This window comes from Corvus brachyrhynchos, unplaced genomic scaffold (genome assembly GCF_000691975.1).
Source record: "Corvus brachyrhynchos isolate BGI_N302 unplaced genomic scaffold, ASM69197v1 scaffold162, whole genome shotgun sequence".
NCBI classification, from domain to species: domain Eukaryota; kingdom Metazoa; phylum Chordata; class Aves; order Passeriformes; family Corvidae; genus Corvus; species Corvus brachyrhynchos.
The window spans coordinates 6569483-6576952 of NW_008236696.1; the positions used below are offsets into that span (position 1 = coordinate 6569483).

General features: G+C 45.8%; 1 long non-coding RNA gene across 1 annotated transcript; it reads right to left on the minus strand.

Moving 5' to 3' along the window:
* Positions 1-862: 862 nt before the first annotated feature.
* On the minus strand, positions 863-5416 carry LOC108444855. Its single transcript, XR_001859553.1, has 3 exons — positions 5260-5416; positions 2889-4747; positions 863-974 (listed from the first exon to the last, which is right to left on the minus strand). It is a non-coding gene; the product is annotated as an uncharacterized LOC108444855 (long non-coding RNA).
* Between the last annotated feature and the right edge of the window lie 2054 nt (positions 5417-7470).

Genomic DNA, 7470 nt, shown 5'->3' on the forward strand with positions numbered 1-7470 from the left:
GGACTCTGCAGCTGGAATATCTATGGCAGTATGACCAAGAGACTGAAGTCAGTCGGCAACATCCCTCCTACCTCCATTCCCAGAGCAGGGCTATCTCTGGATCACAGCCTCGATGCACTGGAAGCTGCAGCCTGGGGTAGCTGGCACTCCTGGGGAGGTACCCAAAATGTAGGAAAGCCACTGTGGTGCCAGCTTTGCTGCCAGCTCTAGGGGCTTGCTGCAGAAGGTGCTGTTTCACCCGAGCTGTAAAGCTTGGCAGATCATAGTGGGAGGTGCAGGAGCTTTGACGCAGGGTGACCAGGGAAGGCACACAAGGCCAGGGCTTTCAGTCCTGGATTTTTTTTTTTTTCCAGTGACATACAGAAGATTTTCATCGGTGTGGATATGGACATTATTGGCTTTGTAGTTTTTTGTGTCCTTCTGGAAAGTCCAGTTGACTTTCCCTTAACTAGTGGAGCCTTTTCTAGGCACACAGACAGGACAATAGAACTATTTTCAGTGAGTTATTTCCAAACAGCATCAGAATGTGTCTTCAAAAGATTCACAGAGGAGATGGAGGACCTTGACATGGTGGCCTGATGGAGATCAGAGATGTGCAGCTAATGTGGTAAACCGTGGCTGTGTTCTTTGTAGCCTTTTTGAGTGTTAAGGGGAGGTCAATGCAAAGGGATGTGATAAGGACACTTGTGGTAGATGTTCTGAGCAGCCAGAGAGCTTGGGCTGATGCAACTGCACAAGAGCAGGTAGTTGTGGATGTACAGTGTTCCTTCTCCAAGCCTAGGGCCATGGTAAGAAATGCAGATGTCTGTGCATAAGGCATTTATTAAAATGACCTCACCCATATGTATACATTTTAATCAAGTCAGTGAATGCCTCTTGTGTTTATTTTTAATACAGCACTTGTTTTGATGTTACAATTGTGATGATGTGGATCTAATGGCAGTGACTCTTCGTCTTAGGCCTCAAATCCAGAGCTGAAAGTGAAAAGACACTTTGCATTACTTTAAAATACAAAAGGGAATGTCCCTGGGCAAATTAGTCCTTCATTTCCATTCTAGACTGTAGTCGGCTGTCTGCTGCCTGGAGTCCACAGTGCACAAGCTGCTCTGGAGGTCACCTGAGGTGCCTCCTCCCGCTGTTGCCCGATAGGTGACAGAAAGGCAAACAGACCTTTGGAGAAAGGTTCACATATACCCTGAACTTCACCTCTAGGGCAAAACACAGTCTTTACCAGCCTTGGATTTTTTTTCAGGGGCTATGAATTTCCTCTTTCTTGCCTTGAATATCTCCCCAAAAGTCCCCAAGACCAAGGTATATACCCTAAACTCAGGTCTAGTAGGGCTTTCCATCAGACAACATGGTGCTGGTGTTATCTCTTGCAGTAGCAGTTCCCACCAGCTTTTCATAGAGGAGAGGTGTAAAGAAAAGTGTGTAAATTGAAAAAAGATCAGCAGAGATGCTGTCAGCCAGACCATGTGATGGAGCCTCAGGGAGACCAGGGATTTCTAGCTTTAGGTCTCTCCCTAAACTGTACTGCTGTCATTGGGTCTGCAGAGATCTCGCAGCTTGGTCATGAGCGATGTGCGCCTGTGATAGACAGGCAAGCCAGCGAGCTGAGGGCAAGCTGCCAGTCTTCCCTTCACTTTGAACGCCCTTGGCTGTCCTGAGGCTCGTTCCAAAACATTTAAATTGCTTAAGTGTGCTGCGATGTGTTTTAATTAATGCAGAAGAAGGGGACAGTAAAATACAGGTCCCTTCAGTACTAATTTGGCCTTGTGGTTGAAGCACAGGTGTTAGAAAGCCAGGAGTGCCTGGATGTGCCTCTGCCTTGTTGCAGCACGAGCAGTGCTGCAGTTTCCCCAGACTCAGTGGGGCCAATGGTGCTGGGCTGCCTTTGCCAGGGACCTGGGACACAAGGTACCACAGGAAAGGTGAGTGCAGCTCACAGGTATTCATGACATCTTCTTGCTACTCTGTCTAGGAAATGAGCTCCACAAAATAAACAGCAGGTTTATTATTAAACGGCAGGACCTGGAGACTGAAGCCTTCCCGTGACACACTTTGTGAAAACTTTCAGGAAGTGTCAGAGTTTCCTCAAACTCCTCTCTCCAATGCAGGGCAAGCAATAGCATTGTATGAAGAAATTACCACTCCCATCACACAGGTGGGGAACACAATTGTCACCCAGCTGCCACAGGAAATTCATCAGACTAGGGCTTCACGTAAACTATTTCTGGAGGCTGACACTGTGATTTACCACAAGACCACCTTTTGTCAATGCCCCTCCCCCCCCCCCCCCCAACCTGTGTGTAGTCCTGGAGAAGGGATATTTCTGAGTCCATTATTTTCCCTGTTAGCACAACAGGGAAAAGGAAAGTGGAGAACTTTCTGGGTCATGATTAAAGTCACAGGGATCAGATGATATTTGAGTTTTCAATGACACCTGGATTATTGGGGATTACATGTGGTCTGATTGAAGTGCCCCAACTCCAGCATCTACATCCTAACCATGGCTCTTTAATAGAGGGCCCAGAGCTTGATCTGACCACGTGAATTAATTGTTCATTGCAATGCCAGCAATGCTTCCTTCTAAGAGACACAGATATTGTAAACCATGGCTCAGCCTGTGAACTGGTCAGAAGATCTGGCATTGATCTGGCCAGCCAATGACCCTGGTGAATTTGGAAATAAAAGGTCAAATTCTCAGACAGGCTGCAATGGATTGGGACATTTTTATGAGAGATTTCCCTTTAGAAAATCACCCAACTGGATCTTCTAAATTCCTCAGATACCCAGAATTTGAATGGCAGCTAGGAATGCCTTGATTTTGTAGAAGTTTTATTGGGGAAATTTAACCAACACCTGCAATTAGTCAGCATGAGTCTTACCAGAATGGTCAGTTCCTTAATTTAATGAGCATTAGAACAGTGATTCATTTCAAAGTGGAACTTGGTTATATTGCTGCAGAAAGAAGAAATGACAGAGAGGAACAAAGAGAATGAGGAAACAGTTGTTTTAAGCTGAAAACAGACCAATATGTTCCTGGAAGTACACTTCAGCCCCTATGCAGGCCTGGCTCAAGCTGAGGGAGAAATCCCTGGATACAGCTGGCTCAAATTCTCTTAACAAGGCTGGTCTGACCTTCTTTCTTTAGGCCAAAGCTCTGCAAGGCTGCAGGTACCGCCTAACAACCCATGCCAGGCTAATCTGCACTGTAGAGCCATGCAAGGAGTATTTTCCATGCATTTCCTTGTTCCGTGAAAGCACTAATAGGTTAAATACTTGCATAGAAATGTAATAATAATGCTTAATGCATTCCTCCCCAGGTTCTGGCTTTTCTTCAGCATAATTTATCCTTCTTCAAGACTACAGATCCCTTGCTCATGCTCGCCTTCAGTCTAACTGAAGTCAGCAGGGGACGAAAGAGTTGCATGTCTCGCAAGATGAAACCCATTTTTGACCAAGTAAACACCTTCCAGAGTAACAAAAGCAATGGAGCAACTAGGCCTGTAAATAGGAGATCAAGCAGAGAAACAAGAAAACATTCATTTGCCTGGGAAAAAGTCCTGGCAAAGCTCACAGTGGTGAAACCAAATGGGAATGTTGCAAACTTTCACCTAGAATAAACAATCCAAATCAGCTGGAAGCTCTTTCCATTGCACTGGTTCCCAGGAATGGGGTTGCCTCATTTTCTTGACACAAGGCTGCCAAAATCTGTAGTGACAGACTAGAATCCTGCTGATTATCCAAGCTCTTGGCACATTCATACGGCCAGAGATTTTTATTTTTCTGGTAAGAATTGCTAGTAGATTAAAAATGGGAGGCAGGCAACACAAATGCATACTTATTTGGGCGGAGGAGACTTTGGCTGTAGGGTAGAATAAAGCGTGGTGTTACGTGGCAGCTTTCTGTCACAGGGCTTCAGACATGAAATGCCATTATTAACCTCGCAGCACCGTCTGTGGCAGGTGAGACATGCTCCATTTTTCAGATGGTCAGAAGCTGGCCAGAGATATGAGGCACTGAATGCTCTTAGATCCCCTTGAGTCGAAGCTGACTTGCTTATTCCTGGTTCTGAGGACCCCACTCCATGTTTTTACATTCGCTGTTGAAAGCTGCCTGTAGCACCTGCAATTAGTAGGTGCTCTGGTGGAGAAGTTAGTGCCACACTAAAACTAGAACTCAGGAACTCTGGCTTTCTTCCTTTGCTATTTGTTGGGTCATGTTTGGAAGCAGGGACACTGTCCCTTGTGTTTGCACTTCAGAATTATCCTACTGTGAAAAAAACTCCTGTTTTTTCTTTTCTTCACAAAGGTCTTTTATTCCGTGTCTGTTCTTCAAGCACTGCCTAGCCTGTCTGTTTCAATGGCTGTCCAGTCCCCACTGCTCACAGACCAGGTGCTGAAGCACCTCTTTCACCCACCTCATCTTTACCAGTTCTCCCACAGTGCCTACTTCTTCTTTTCACTCTTCACTGCCTGAGCCAGCATCCCCCTGTTGCTCAAGGCAGCCTTTGTACACACTTCCTTTTTCTCTGAAACTCTAGCAACACAAGAAGTATGGGCTCAGAAAAAATTAAATAGCAGTGGCAAGGTTTCCCTTTTTCTCAGCTCTTTCTTCAGCGTGGCTTCCTTCGGGAATTCTGTTCAGAATTTCTTGCCATTTGCAACAGCATCCAGGGAACCAAGCTGCAATGCAGTACATCTGGGGCTAAGTTTGAAAGGGAAGCCAGATGCAAACAGGCATGCTGGAGAGGAGGGGAAGGAAACAGGGACATTTCAGACATAAGTGGACATCCAGCAAAGCCTTGCAAAGCCAACTGGCAGCCCCGTCTTCCAAGAGGCTGTCTGAAAGCAGAGATTTGTCTGAATCAGAACCCTCCATCCAAACAGACATGAACTTTGAGAAGGGTCAGGTCCAGACTGTCTCCAGCTGGGCTCCAAGCCCTGATAAGAGAGTTCCTCCCCAGGGCTCGAGAGCAGCTGAGTCCTCATGCAGCCCCTGGACTGACCTCTCCTTTCCAGGGTCTCCAGGATTTTTTACCCAGTTACTAGGTCATGATCAACCCACTTTGGGATTGTTTGTTTCACTGTCCAGGGACATTTTTCTTTCTTCAGGGAGCTCTGCAAAGCAGTTTTTTGGGAGGGGAGGAGATTCAGCGTGACTCAATGGTGTTGGAGAAGCAGGGGAGACAAATGAGGAGATCCTAGAGGTACTTCCTTTCTAAATAGCTCAGAGATTAGTAATGCTTTGCCATACCTGTAAATAGTTCACTCACATACATGAATGCCAAGGAGTGCTCGGAAAGCTGCGCCTCGCTGCCCCTCATTTTCAAAGAGCGTTTGTGATTTTTCAGCAACCAGCTACCAAGCTGAGAGAAAATAGAAAGATCTCTGACCTTTCACTGCTCTGATTTCCTAATAATTTGGACACCTTTAATCCTTGCCTCAGTCTGAAGGGCACAGTTGTGTAACACAGGCACAGTTCAGGAAGAGCCTGGCACAAGAGAAATGTTGGACTATGATGCACAAAAAAAAAGCAGGAGGTGTGGAAAAGGAAAGCATTTCAGGGGGCTCACAATAGCATTAACCGTATTTCTGTGGTGTTTGGAGAATCAGGCAGTGTGTGGAAGGCTTTTGCTTGTCACCAAAATGTCCGTGCAGAGTGGTCAGACGAGTTGGGCAGTGAACACAGGTACATTAATATTTGCTGTCACTGAGGTTGCAAAATAGAGCAGACAGATCATTTCAGGACTTGGCCTCCTTATCTCCACCTACCACAGCCTATAAAGTTGCAAAAGAAAAGAGGACTGAATAAGAAGAATTTTGAGACGGAAACCTGAAGCAGAGTGAAGCAGATGCAGCAACACCAAGTGGCAAAGCTCCCCTAGAATGGGATGTTATGGTAATAGCAAAGTAATTCTGAGCTTGTCTCAAACCCCAACTTCAGGTCCTACCCATCTTAGGCCAAAAGAAGTTAAAATTAAGAAGGCTTCTTTTGTGGTTTGTCAGATACTCTGTGATTATGGACACTCAAATTGCTTTCTACTGAAAGACTCAAGGATGTGCACCTACTGGAAAACTTCCTTGTTTAACGCATATAATTCCAGTATGCAAAAAACTTAATGACTGAGAAAAAGAGGAAGATGTTCCCATTGTGGTCTGGTGGTGACAAAAGGGTTAATCATCTCCCAACACTCCCGCCAGGACACACTAAATGCCAGAGTCCTAGCCTTCCCTTAGGCTCTGAGAGGAGCACAGAGGGGACAACCCCATGCAGAGACAGGGTCCCCACAAACGCCCAGCATGCAGCAGAAGAGACAAAGTGGCTCCAAAGTGCTTTTGATATGCTGTAAGACCTGACTTTGCTCAAGAAGAGTGAAGACTTTTTTGTTTGGGAGCCATGAGCATCTGTTTAGTGACTTCTCGGGGCATGGGAGAAGCAGCTCACTGGTGTTGTGCCAGGTAAGCAGCAAACAACATTAGGTCATTGCAAACAGTTCTCCTTGGGCTCCATCTGTCAGATAAGGACTGTGTCACTGGCAGGATGTTTGTGCTGATGAACTCTCCTTCAGCTAAGAAAAGCCAAATGTGAAGCTCGTTAAGGAGAGAACCTGAGATGCCCTCCCTAGACCAGCAGCAGCTGATTTGCTGCTATGGGTTAGTTAATCTCTCATTAGCTCAGGACAAAATGAGCTGTGTGAAGAAGAAATGTCTCTGTCATGACATGTCAAACCTGTGGAGCCAACTGAATCCCAAGTGCAGAAGCTGTTAGGGGCCACGGGGGTGGTTCTGGCTCTGAATTAGCCACAGCTGATTATGTGTGAGTGACTCGTGCAGTCGGGGCGTGACCAGCAGCCTTCTTGGGGCTCAGCCTGCAGGAGACAAGGTTGTGTTCCAGCCTCACCTTCCCTGGCTTTGGTTAGTGGCCATTCAAATACGGTGCTGTGAAGGAAGAAGCACAGCACCTAATAGTGTTGTAGATTGAGATGAGATTAAAAGAAAACCTGTGGTTCAGAGGAATGACGCCATGGAAAACATCAAGGAAAATGAGATGGAATGTGCAGTCATTAGCAAATTGCTTTATTTATGGCTATTGGACACTGCTGTTGTGCCAAATCTTGAATTTATTTGGTGCCATGGATTTCTTAATTAAAATCCTATTATTGAATTGTTATTTGTTGCAGTTTGCAATGATCATCCCCTCAGCTATTTTTACTTTTGCTCTGTGGATGTGTGTATGAGCCTGTAAAAACAGGCCAGTCTGTGGGGAGAGAGCATGTTTCCAGTCATGCTTTTTAAAAGGCACTTGATTTTCTCTGAGTTGACTCACTTCTCTCCTCCATTTTGCTTCTCTGCTTCACCTCGCAGGCTGCACTGCAGTGGCTCCAAACCCTTTCCCTCCCAGTTATTAATGTTAAGCTGACAAGCTTTGAGTAAGGATTTTCAGGTGTCTTTACAAAGCCTGTGT